Raw genomic sequence first — 13535 nt, 5'->3', positions numbered from 1 at the left:
TTAAGAAGGCAAATGGAATTTTGTCCTTCATTGCTAGAGGGATGGAGTTTAAGACTAGGGAGGTTATGCTGCAATTGTATAAGGTGTTAGTGAGGCCACACATGGAGTAGTGTGTTCAGTTTTGGTCTCCTTACTTGAGAAAGGACATACTGGCACTGGAGGGTGTGCAGAGGAGATTCACTAGGTTAATCCCAGAGCTGAAGGGGTTGGATTACGAGGAGAGGTTGAGTAGACTGGGGCTGTACTCGTTGGAATTTAGAAGGATGAGGGAGGATCTTATTGAAACATATAAAGATTATGAAGGGAATAGATAGGATAGATGCGGGCAGGTTGTTTCCACTGGCAGGCGAAAGCAGAACTAGGGGGCATAGCCTCAAAATAAGGGGAAGTAGATTTAGGACAGAGTTTAGGAGGAACTTCTTCACCCAAAGGGTTGTGTATCTATGGAATTCCTTGCCCAGTGAAGCAGTAGAGGCCCCTTCATTAAATGTTTTTAAGATAAAGATAGATAGTTTTTTGAAGAATAAAGGGATTAAGGGTTATGGTGTTAGGGCCGGAAAGTGGAGCTGAGTCCACAAAAGATCAGCCATTATCTCATTGAATGGTGGAGCAGGCTCGAGGGGCCAGATGGCCTACTCCTGCTCCTAGTTCTTATGTTCTTATCTGGACCACAGACTCCGAGTGCCGACTGCGTCTGGTTATGTGGCGGAGAGAAGGTGATTGTGGAATCCATGTCGTACCCATCAAACTCTGCTACTCACCTGACTGAGATTTGTTCTGGATCTGGAAATCGCAGGTAGTGTTCGCGAGTGGAGGGAACACTCTGCAACTCAGTCTGTGGAACAGTTTGTGAGAGCAGGGTTCCTTCAATATGAGTCAATATCTAGTACTGTATGTGAGGGTGGGATTCAGTTTCTATCAAACATTGGTACTGAATGTCAGTGTGGAAATCTTTCTGTATCTATCAATCACAATGTCTGTTTGGGAAAAGTGAGATTAATACGTAACATCAGCACGGCTGTGACAGACAGAGAAAGACACACAGTAAAGCAGGAAGAGACTATCAGGACACACACACAATGACACACAGAAAAGGTGCCGAGCAAACCAGCAAGATACTGAGATGGAAAAACTGGTTATTTACGAAAATGTGTTTCCTGCTGCACACATATAGGCCCTGTTTGTAAATGTATATCCTGCTGTGTAACCGTGCTCTCTGCTGTGTAACTGTGCTCCCTGCTGTGTAACTGAGCTCTCTGCTGTGTAACTGTTCTCTCTGTCGTGGAACCGTGACTCTGCCTGTGACAGATCTTCACTGCGGTTGTGTCAAATCATTCCCTGTTGTGGAAATATGTCCTCTCTGAAGCAGAACCTTTCTGCGCCATTACTGAGACGAAATTTCAATTCCAGATTTATTAAGTCTTGCCACCAAGGGTTAGTTCAGACCTCTGGATTCCCAGTCCAGCGACATAACCTTGAGTTCCTGTTGTCAAAACAGTTCGTTCAGCATCAATATTTTCAGATAATAATGTAGACCGCCCAACGTGGGGCTCGAACCCACGACCCTGGGATTAAGAGTCCCATGCTCTACCGACTGAGCTAGCCGGGCTGATGCTGTACTGACTATTAAACTTCTTCCTGTCGAGAGTCGCTGCGGTGCTCATTCGGAGGGTTAGTCTTGACTCGTTGGGCCGAATGGCCTCCTTCTGAGCTGGATATTCTACCATTCTATGATCCAAGGATGTTGATGCGGTGGAGTCCTTCTGCCATACTGCCCACTCCTGACACCATGTAGAAATGCTGGTCTCTCAATGACTGGCGACCAAGGATTTGGAATAAAAATAACTGACTTAATAGTTGAGCAGCTGCTCCTGGCTTGTGCTCTGACCGCGAGCGGGGAGAACTGCCGGAATCCCGACACGTGATCATGTTAGTTGCGTCATCAGATCATCATGTATTCTATCGACCAAATTACTAATGAATGACACATTGGACGCACCTGCGATGGCCGAGTGGTTAAGGCGTTGGGCTTAAACTCCAGTGTGGTTTTCCCGCGCAGGTTCGAGCCCTGCTCGCAGCGACTTTGATTCGGAATGTTTGTTCAACTCCTCCCACAAGCCGCTGACTCCGGAATGAATCGGAATTCCGATTGGCTGTAAATAAACGGTTGGAACGTTCTTCGAGTTCAGTCCGGTATGTACCATTTTTTGGGGAAACTGAACAAAATATAAAGATGGAAACGTGATTTGCTTTCATTCAGCTGAATGTATTTCTGGGTAAAAAGATCGTGGTAGAAATGGAACATATTTTATCTCTCTATCTGTTTCTTTGTTTCTTTCTCTCTCTCTCACTCACTGTTTTTGTGCTTCTCCGGGGACTGATTGGATACACAGTGAAACTCAGCCCCATCTCACCCCAACTATTTTGGACGAATACGTCCTGGTGATGGACGGTCCTGAATCAGTGGAAGAATCGACAAACTATTCCATTCTTGGCTCTGTGAGAAGTTCCATTCCTGGTTGTGAGGTGGCTCTGAGATAAAGGGATCGAGAGAGAACGAGGTGACTGCAGTCTGACTCTTACTCTGAAAACCAGTTAGTGCGCCCTTGTACAAAGTGGATGTGTCTGAGAACAGGAGGAAAGCAGATCATGGGCCTGTGATTGATTTTATTGAGCCGGACATTGAAAAGTGAAGCAAAGTTTGAACCAGTCAGCGCCTGTCTGAGAGCTCGGAAGGAATTACGGTTGACATTGAGACAGTTCAGAGTGAATTTTTACAGCAAATCGAATCTTCAAGAGGTGTTGGTACATTGATTTCAGAGAGAATGTCATAATACCTTAGAAGATCAGTTGCGCTTGTTTTTGTTTTGTTCGGTAATTTGGGGAATCTATTTGGAGCGGGTGCAGTTGGTCAATATCTGTGCCTCTTGCTTGTCCAGCTGCCCGTGCAACAGCAGCTCCATTCCTATCCAGATGTGTGGACACAAACGGCAAACCCACATTATTGTATCCCCGCGGAGGTTCGAACCCCGCTCGCAGCGGCTCTGCTCCGGAATATTTACTCAGCTCCATAAACAAACCACTGACCACACAAAAGACCGGGGCTCCCATTGCCTCTCATTGATGGTTTTCACCCAATTTGGCTGTTTCGGGAATGAAAGCAAAAATTTATCGCGTCTGGTAATCAGCATTTTTAAATAAACTACACTAAACGTATAAAACAATACTTTATAAATGATAATTAACCAATATTAATCAATATTAATAATGTTTCCTGCAACGATTGGAAGGAAAAGCCCATCCCATCAGATCAGGATATGTTGGGAATGGACCGGAGTGAAACATTCCCAGACCATGTCCAACATGTTTCTCCTCAGCATGAAAACTCCCCGCGGAAAGACTGAAACAGACACTCATTTGATCACATCATGATTAACATCACTCACACCTTAACCATGAGACCACTGGTGAAGTCATGATGTCTTCGAATTTCTCCTAAAATGCCAACTGAACCCACTGACTGGCAGAATGACATAAACACGAAATTGCCGACGCGCAACCACAGGCCGACTTGTGGAGTGGTGAAATCTGACATCACTGCTTCTGATCATCACCAGAACAGAGAGATAAATGTCACATTGTTCATTCACATTTCTGATTTATAATTGTGGGGAAACTGATGGGCTTTGGGACGCAATTAAAAGTTATTTTAACTGAGATCAAATCAGCGGCTGGCTCGTTGGTCTGGGGAGACCTGAGCCACACACAGCAGCAGAGACTGCAGATAGAGAATGACTCGAATATTCACATGTCACACCAGAGAACACATCGGAGAACACTTCAGCAGTCAAGGGCATTCAGCCTCTGATCTCCGGGTAAGCGTGACAACAGAATCGCCGAGCAGAAACTTGTAGCCAAGTTCCGCACACATGAGTACGGCCTCAACCGGGACCTTGGATTCATGACGCATTACATTCGCCCCGCACCATCTGGCCTGGGATTGCGGAATCCTACCAACTGTCCCGGCTTGAGACAATTCCCACCTCTTTAACCAGGGGTTACCCCTACCTCTGGATCTGTAAAGATTTAATTACCTGCAAATGCTCGCATTCAAAACATTTTCTTGCATCTTTGACTTTGTCTATATATATGTTTCCGGAACATATCTCTTCATACACCTGAGGAGGGAGCAGTGCTCCGAAAGCTAGTGTTTGAAACACACCTGTTGGACTTTAACCTGGTGTTGTCAGACTTCTTACTGTGCACATCAGAGACTGAGAGGTAAAGATTCATTCACCACCCAAATGCCTATATGCCCCCCCCCCAACGGACACACAAGCGCAATGCCACTGAAAGTGTTGTCATGATTCTGATATGCAGACGTTTTAACGGAAACTGGCAAACAACAGAATGATTTTATCCACTCAATAACAATATCAGAGATTGATCATTACAGATTTAGTTCCACCTTCACACAGAATTTCAGAGAATGAAAGATACTGAATGAATGACAGACTCTCATACAGTCCCAGAGACTCTCTCAAAGCGATTTAACTGAATCCCAAAGACAGATTGTTACAGTAGATGTGCAACAATCCTAGGAATTACCGGAATATTATAAATATGGAATGAATCTGACTCTGTCATACAGTGTCAGAGACTGAAATATACATGAATTATATTTCAAAATTGATCGCATTTAGCAGGGTGGTAGTGTCAAATAACCCGATGGAGCGAATCCTCAATGTGAAGATGGGGCCTTGTCTCCACAAGGACTGTGCAATGGTCACTCTGAACATATAGAGTATGGGACACGGAGTTCCACAGACTGAATCCTACTTTCCACACAACACCACTGACTGGATTGGATTGGATTTGTTTATTGTCACGTGTACCGAGGTACAGTGAAAAGTATTTTTCTGCGAGCAGCTCAACAGATCATTAAGTACATGAGAAGAAAAGGGAATAAAAGAAAATACATAATAGGGCAACACAACATATACAATGTAACTACAAAAGCACTGGCATCGGATGAAGCATACAGGGTGTAGTGTTAATGAGGTCAGTCCATAAGACGGTCATTTAGGAGTCTGGTGACAGTGGGGAAGAAGCTGTTTTTGAGTCTATTCATGCATGTTCTCAGACTTCTGTATCTCCTGCCCGATGGAAGAAGTTGGAAGAGTGAGAAAGCTGGTCGGAGGGATCTTTGATTATGCTGCCTGCTTTCCCCAGGCAGCAGGAGGTGTAGATGGAGTCAATGGATAGGAGGCATGTTCGTGTGATGGACTGGGCCGTGCTCACGACTCTCTGAGGTTTCTTGCGGTCCTGGGTCGAGCAGCTGCCATACCAGGTTGTGATGCAGCCAGCTAGGATGCTTTCTTTGGTGCATCTGTAAAAGTTGGTAAGGGTTAATGTGGACATGCCGAATTTCCTTAGTTTCCTGAGCAAGTATAGACGCTGTTGAGCGTTCTTGGTAGTAGCATCGAAGTTGGTGGACCAGGACAGATTTTTGGAGATGTGCACCCCTAGGAATTTGAAACTGCTAACCATCTCCACCTCGGCCCTGTTGATGCTGACAGGGGTGTGTACAGTACTTTCCTTCCTGAAGTCAATGACCAGCTCTTTAGTTTTGCTGGCATTGAGGGAGAAATTGTTGTTGCCACACCACTCCACTCAGTTCTCTATCTCCCGCCTGCATTCTGACTCGTCGTTATTCGAGGTCCGGCCCACTATGGTCGTATCGTCAGCAAACTTGTAGATGGAGTTGGAACCAAGTTTTGCCACACAGTCGTGTGTGTACAGGGTGTAGAGTAGGGGCCTAAGTATGCAGCTTTGCGGAGGCCCGGTGTTGAGGACTATTGTGGAGGAGGTGTTGTTGTTCATTCTTACTGATTGTGGTCTGTTGGTCAGAAAATCGAGAATCCAGTTGCAGAGTGGGGAGCCAAGTCCTAGGTTTTGGAGCTTTGATATGAGCTTGGCTGGGATTATGGTGTTGAAGGCGGAGCTGTCGTCAATAAATAGGAGTCTGATGTAGGAGTCCTTGTTTTCGAGATGCTCCAGCACAATTGAGCTGAGACTATAAGCTTCGGGAGGCAATGATAAGCTAGTTTGAGTGAGTCGCAAATGTGATTTGGCTCGTTGGTCTAGGGGTATGATTCTCGCTTAGGGGCTACCATTTGGGATAAAATGCGAGAGGTCCCGGGTTCAAATCCCGGACGAGCCCTGTTGTTGTTTTTTTTAAATCACGACGATCATTGAATGAAGTCGGGAGCAGGTTTGCGCCCCAGAGAATATATCAGTGCTGATCACGTGAAGAAACGAACACATCATTTAAAGACCGTTTCACCATGGTGTAGGACTCTGAATGTATCCTCAAACATGTAAAACAAACGAACACTTGTGCATCCAGGTAGTTGGCTGAATGCAATGGTTGTATGTAACCCGGATAAATCTTTGGTTTATTTGCTGAACAAGAATCTTTCAATCTCTGCCTTAAAAATAATCAATGTCCCGCTTCCGCCGCCTTCTGAGGCAGAGTTCCAAAGTCGCACAACTCTCTACGAGGGAGACATTTCCCCATCTACGTCCGAAAAGGGTGACATCCGTTTTTTTCACTCCCACAAGCAGTGACATCCTTTCCACGTCCACCTTGTCAAGACCATTCAAAATCTGATGTACTTCAATCAAATCAACTGTCAGTCTTCACATCTCCACTGGAAACAAGTGCAGTCTCTCGAACCTTTCCTCAATAGCAAACCCGCTCAAAGAACAACAAAGAACAGAGACAAGTACAGCACTGGAACAGGCCCTTCGGCCCGTCAAGCCCGTGCCGACCATGCTGCCTGACCAATGACGAATCTAAAATGTTTTACACTTCCTGGGTCCGTATCCCTCGATTCCCATCCTATTCATGTATTTGTCAAGATGCCGCTTAAATGTCACTATCGTCGTTGCTTCCATCACGTTCTCCAGCAGCGAGTTCCAGGCACCCACTACCCTCTCTGTAAAAAAACTTGCCTTGTACATCTCCTCTAAACCTTGCCCCTCGCACCTTAAACCTATGTAATTGACTAGTAATTGACCCCTCTACCCTGGGGAAAAGCCACTGTCTATCCACTCTGTCTATGCCCCTCATAATTTTGTAGACCTCTATCAAGTCGCCCCTCAACGTCCGTCATTCCAGTGAGAACAAACCGAGTTTATTCAACCGATCCTCATAGCTAATGCCCTCCATAACAGGCAACATCCTGGTAAATCTCTTCTGCACCCTCTCTAAAGCATCCACATCCTTCTGGTAGTGTGGCGACCAGAATTGAACACGATACTCCAAGTGTGGCCTAACTAAGGTTCTAGACATCTGCAACATGACTTGCCAATCTTGTACTCAATTCCCTGGCCAATGAAGGCAAGCATGCCGTAGCCGTCTTGGCTATCTTCTCCACCTGTGTTGCCCCTTTCAGTGACCTGTGGACCTGTAGACATAGATCTCTCTGACTTTCGATACTCTTGAGGGTTCTCCCATTTACTGTATATTCCCTACCTGCATTCGACCTCCCAAAATGCATTACCTCACATTTGTCCGGATTAAACTCCATCTGCCATCTCTCCGCCCAAATCTGCAAAAGATCTAAATCCTGCTGTATCCTCTGACAAACCTCATCGCTATCCGCAATTCCACCAACCTGTGTGTCATCTGCAAACTTACTAATCAGACCAGCTACATTTTCCTCCAAATCATTTATACACACTACGAACTGCAAAGCTCCCAGCACTGATCACTGTGGAACACCACTAGTCCCAGCCCTCCAATTAGACAAGCACCCTTCCATTGCTACTCTCTGCCTTCTATGATCTAGCCAGTTCTGTATCCATCTTGCAAGCTCACCCCTGATCCCGTGTGACTTCACCTTTTATACTAGTCTACCATGAGGGACCTTGTCAAAGGCCTTACTGAGGTCCATATAGACAACATCCACTGCCCTACCTGCATCAATCATCTTTGTGACCTCTTCGAAAAACTCTATCAAGTTAGTGAGACACAAAACCATGCTGCCTCTCACTAATATGTCCATTTGCTTCCAAATGGGAGTAGATTCTGTCTCGAAGGATTCTCTCCAGTAATTTCCCTACCACTGACGAAAGGCTCATTCCTGGCACCAATCGAGGAAACCTTCTCTGAACCGTCTCCAACGTATTTACATCGTTCCCTAAATAAGGAAACCAAAACTGCACAGAATTAGCGAAATGTGACAGCTCCTGGAATAAAAGGGACAGTAGCAATATGGATATAAATGTGGTTGAATAATCAGAAACAGAGTATAATGGTCAATAGAGACTTTTCGGACTGGAAGAAGGTTTGTAGTGTTTCACATGGCTCCCTACTGGAACATTTGCTGTCCCTGATATAGAACAATGTGCTAGATCATGGTGTACAGAGAACAGTTTCAAAGTTTGGGGATGGTACAAACTTGGAAATTTTGAAAACTGAGACGTGGACAGTCTAGAACTTCAAACGACAAAAGATGATTTTCAGTCTGGAGACGTGTGAGATTATGCATTTTGGTAGGGAAGTATAGAATCATAGAATTTACAGTGCAGAAGGTGGCCATTCGGACCATGGAATCTGCACTGACTCTTCAAAGAGCACCCCCATGAAGCCCACACCTCCACCCTATCCCCGCACCCCAGCAACCCCATCTAACCTAAGGGCAATTTAGCCTGGCCAATCCACCTAAACTGCACATCTTTGGAGTGTGGGAGGAAACCGGAGCACCCGGACGAAACCCACGGAGAACACAGACAGTGATCCAAGCGGGAATCGACCCTGAGACCCGGCGCTGTGAAGCCATAGTGCTAACCACTATGTTACCGTGCTGCCCCTCAACTATTTATGGGATGTAGGAGCAGACAGAGCTGGGTGTATATGTGGATAGATCATTGAAGGTGGACAGGTGGAGAGAGCAGGTAATAAAGCAAATCTTATTCTGGGCATTATAACGAGTGGAAAACAGAACAAGAGGAAGGAGGTTATGCTGAATCTGTACAAGGCGCCAGTTAGACATCAGATGGAATATTTTGCACAGCTCTGGGAGCCACAATATTGGAAGGCTGTGGACGTATTGGGCAGCGTGCAGAAGAGGTTTACAGGATTGATTCCATTTAGGAGGCGAGATTGGAGATGTTGGGAACGTTCTCCTTGGAGAGGATAAGGCAGAGAGGAGATATGATGGAGATGTTCAAAATCATAATATCAACATATTAACTGACCCACCCTTTACAGCCCTATTCGGTTCATGCAAACATTTCTACAGATACACTATACTCCGAGAGAAGAAACTACTCATCATTTCTGGTTTAAATGGGCGGCCACTTACTCTGAGATTATTCCTTCTGGTCCAAGACTCTCCCACATGGTGAACCAGCTTCTCAGCATCTATCCTGTCAAGCCCCGCCCCCCGCCCCTGAAAATCTATTAAATCAGTGAATTTGAATGGTGGGATTTATTCCGTGTCCCAAAGATTCGTTCGGGCCTCTGGATTCCCAGTCCAGTAACACAATCTTACATCCCTCTGAACAAAAAAACAGTTGATCCAGCTCATTATTAAACATCTTGGGCCAGTGGGCCGATGAATGGCAAATAGAGTTTAATTTGGATAAGTGTGATGTGATGCATTTGGGTCGATCAAATCAGGGCAGGACCTACTCAGTTAATGGTAGGGAGTTGGGGAGAGTTACAGAACAAAGAGATTTAGGAGTACAGGTTCACAGCTCCTTGAAGCTGGAGTCGCAAGTGGACAGGATGGTGAAGAAGCCATTCAGTATGTTAGTTTTTATTGGACAGAATATTGAATACAGGAGTTGGGACGTCTTGCTGGAGTTCATAGATCATAGAATTTACAGTGCAGAAGGAGGCCATTCGGCCCACCGAGTCTGCACCGGCTCTTGGAAAGAGCACCCTACCCAAGGTCAACACCTCCACCCTATCCCCATAACCCAGTAACCCCACCCAACACTAAGGGCAATTTTAGACACTAAGGGCAATTGTATCACGGCCAATGCACCTAACCTGCACATCTTTGGACTGTGGGAGGAAACCGGAGAAAACCCACGCACACACGGGGTGGATGTGCAGACTCCGCACAGACAGTGACCCAAGCTGGAATCGAACCTGGGACCCGTGAAGCAATTGTGCTATCCACAATGCTACCGAGTTGTACAATACATTGGCAAGACCACACACGTTATGCTGTGTTCAGTTATGCTCACCCTATTATAGGAAGCATATTGTTAAACTAGAAAGAGTGCAGAAGAGATATACGAGGGTGTTCCCAGGACTTGATGGTGATTTATAAGGAGAGGCTAGTTAGGCTGGGACTTTCCCCCCTGGACCGTATGAGTCTTGGGGTGAACTTACAGAAGTCGAGACAATAATGAAGAGCATAGCTAAGGTAGTCGGCATCTTTTCCCAAAGGTAGAGAAGTCTAGAATGAGGGGGCATAGGTTTAAGGTGAGAATGGAGAGATACAAACGAGAGCAGAAGGGAAATTTCCTCACACAGAGGGTGGTGGGCATCTGGAACGGGCTTCGTGAGGCAGTGGCAGTGGTGAGGAAGCGGGCACGATTTTATCTTTTGAAAACCAGTTGGACAGTTATATGTGCTGGGTGGGTAGAAAGGGATATGGGCGAAATGCGGGCAAGTGGTACTAGCTTAGTGATAGAAACTGGGCGGCATGGTCAAGCTGGGCCGAAGGGCCTGTTTCCATGCTGTAAACACCTATGACTCTATGACTCTAACCATCTTCCTGAGGACATTAGAATTCCCTCCACAGAATTGTATTGAACCGCTTGATGCACAATCATTTCTTTATCCAAATCAAACAGATCTTGTGGATTAATTAGGGGGTAAACGAAATACTAAGATGAGAGAGAATTGAATAAACTGAGCTGAGGAAGGAAAACTGGATTGTCAGCAAGTTATACCGGATTTCTGTATAAAACGACCGCGGCAGGCCTCGAACCTGCAATCTTCTGATATCATCACTAGATTTCCCCAAAGTCAGACTCCTTATCCATTAGGCCATGCGCACTGATGTTTAGCCCATTTAAATAAATACTGCGATTATATGTGTTTCATTTCTGTTTTTTGATGATCCGCTGTTTCCCAGATCCCAGAAAATACAAGGGAAAGCTCCAGCTGCCGGACATGGTCATTTTCAAAGTGGAAAAGCCCTTCACTCTGTGAGCTGTGAAGATTCATGGAGGCTCGGGGACTCTCAGGCCGGCCAGGGCTCTTTATCCGGCTCCATTCACAGGAAAAGTGACCTCAGTTTCCACAATAACATCCGCTCTCTCTGAAACCCCCAAACTGAAATTCAGACTCACCATTAAGGTGAAGACTGCGGACTGCGGTTCCCGCTCCTGCTGTTTAATACAGATCACTATAACTGTGTAGTGAGCAGAAAGAAATTGCTGTTGTTTGTAAACATTTCTTACTGAACTCACTGTCATTCTGTATTAACAGGACGAGATGAATCTGCTGCTATTTGACAAATTTGCTCAAGCGGGTAAATATGAAATATATTATTTGCATCGTGGAATGGAGTCATTTCGAGAACATTTCTCCAGATGAAATTCCTGGAACAAGCTGCAGAAAAGCTCCGTGCGCCTGACATGATTCCAACGCAACCTTCTGATCTGGAGTCAGGCGCGCTCCCGTTGCGCCACAAGCGCAAATTAACTCAGAGATTATTTTTATTCATTTACACTTTGACTGTGTTCTGTACATCAGCAACTGTGCGAAAGAAACGCAGAGAAGTCAGATTGAAGGATACTAAAGGGCCCTGAAGTAAAGCAGCTGTACCACGTGGTTAAGGTGATGCACAATAATCCATTGTGCTCTGTACACGTGGCTTCAAATCCCATCCTCGTCTGTAACGTGTCTGTTGTGTCTCTGTTTGGTCCACTTCATGAGGGTGAAGTGAAAAAGCTGCGGCTTTTAGCTGTTGTTTGACGGCTTGTGGGTGAATAGTGGAACACTGTCCATATTGAAACCACATTAAAAAATGATGAGAAAGTTACTTATTTCACTCCCCAATTGCGCCCAAATTCTGAGTTCGGAACTGTTTCTCTTTCTCGGTTTGAAACTCACGAAGTGGCGCAAAAATATACAACCAGCTTTTTATTGCGATGGCCGGGAATCGAACCCTGGTCAACTGCTTGGAAGGCAGCTATGCTCACCACTATACCACCATCGCTCATTGAAAGAATCAGATTCCAATTGGTACTTTAGATTAGCTTGATAAACTGTTTTGGAACACATTCATACTGAGCGTAAGTTATTTCACTCCAATTTAAAATGCTCCTGAATGAGAGTGTCCGTGTCGCACGGCTCCCGTTCTGCCAGGAGATGGCACCAGTCCACAATAAATGTATTTATCTCATTGATTTCTAATGTTGTGTGTGTCATTACTTTGGACACTTACTCTGGACTGAGACCGTAACTTGTCCTTGTGTCCTGATGCTGCAGTTTTCACCCTATTTCAGTAATCGTAGAATGGCTCCAGTGCGGAAGGAGGCCATTCGGCCCATCGAGTCAGCACTGACCCACGGAAAGACCACCCGACTTCGGCCCAATCGCACCTAACCTTTCGAATACGTCAGGATGGCCGAATTCAGGTCGCAGTCTCCTCTGGAGGTCAGGGCTCGAATCCCACAACTTTACTCCGCGAGGCACCATCCAAACCTGGAACCCCTCCCGAACAGCACTGTGTGTGTACATACACCATATGGACTTGCAGCGGTTCCAGAATGAGGTGTGAGCCAGGGGTTGATGTTAATCTGAGGCTCCGAGTATGAAGCGAGACATACAGTAACCCACTTACAGAAACATCTACACATTAAAAGAGCGGAATCACTTGCGGATAGATTACAAGTTAGACTTCCTTCTTTGAGCAATCTTATTGAAACTAAGATCAATTCAGTTCACAGACTTTTATCCCCAATAAACACCGTCAATTCACATGTATCATAAATACTGAACATGTAAATAATCTGCACAGAATGCGCTGCGGATTGATGTCATAAAGCGTGAAACATTTGCACATTAAGTAGCAGAGCAGAATCTGAGGGACAGACAATAGTTGGCCCTTTTTCAGATAAAGTGAGTGGCTCTGAAAAGAGCCTTTGGGTTATTAGAATAAAGAATGGTCGCTTCACTTCTTGCCGGCGCCAGCGCTGGTTTTCTTGGGCAGCAGCACGGCCTGGATATTAGGCAGCACCCCACCCTGAGCGATGGTCACCCCTCCCATCAACTTGTTGAGCTCTTCGTCGTTGCGGACGGCCAGCTGCAGGTGCCTGGGGATAATGCGGGTCTTCTTGTTGTCCCGGGCCGCGTTGCCGGCCAGCTCGAGGATTTCAGCGGTCAGATACTCGAGCACAGCAGCCAGATAGACCGGGGCTCCGGCCCCCACACGCTGGGCATAGTTGCCCTTTCTCAGGAGCCTGTGAACACGACCCACCGGGAACTGCAGTCCAGC

General features: G+C 45.9%; 4 non-coding genes across 4 annotated transcripts; 2 read left to right on the top strand and 2 right to left on the bottom strand.

Annotated features, from left to right (window-relative positions):
- Positions 1–1536: 1536 nt before the first annotated feature.
- On the bottom strand, positions 1537–1609 carry trnak-cuu (transfer RNA lysine (anticodon CUU)). Its single transcript has one exon. It is a non-coding gene; the product is annotated as a tRNA-Lys (tRNA).
- A 389-nt stretch (positions 1610–1998) lies between these two features.
- trnal-uaa (transfer RNA leucine (anticodon UAA)) lies at positions 1999–2080 on the top strand. The gene has a single exon. It is a non-coding gene; the product is annotated as a tRNA-Leu (tRNA).
- A 4052-nt stretch (positions 2081–6132) lies between these two features.
- On the top strand, positions 6133–6223 carry trnap-agg (transfer RNA proline (anticodon AGG)). The gene is given in 2 exon segments: positions 6133–6168; positions 6188–6223. It is a non-coding gene; the product is annotated as a tRNA-Pro (tRNA).
- A 5959-nt stretch (positions 6224–12182) lies between these two features.
- trnag-ucc (transfer RNA glycine (anticodon UCC)) lies at positions 12183–12254 on the bottom strand. Its single transcript has one exon. It is a non-coding gene; the product is annotated as a tRNA-Gly (tRNA).
- Between the last annotated feature and the right edge of the window lie 1281 nt (positions 12255–13535).

Source organism: Scyliorhinus torazame, chromosome 24, assembly GCF_047496885.1.
Source record: "Scyliorhinus torazame isolate Kashiwa2021f chromosome 24, sScyTor2.1, whole genome shotgun sequence".
Classification (NCBI taxonomy): Eukaryota; Metazoa; Chordata; class Chondrichthyes; order Carcharhiniformes; family Scyliorhinidae; genus Scyliorhinus; species Scyliorhinus torazame.
This window is presented reverse-complemented; position numbering and strand designations above follow the sequence as displayed.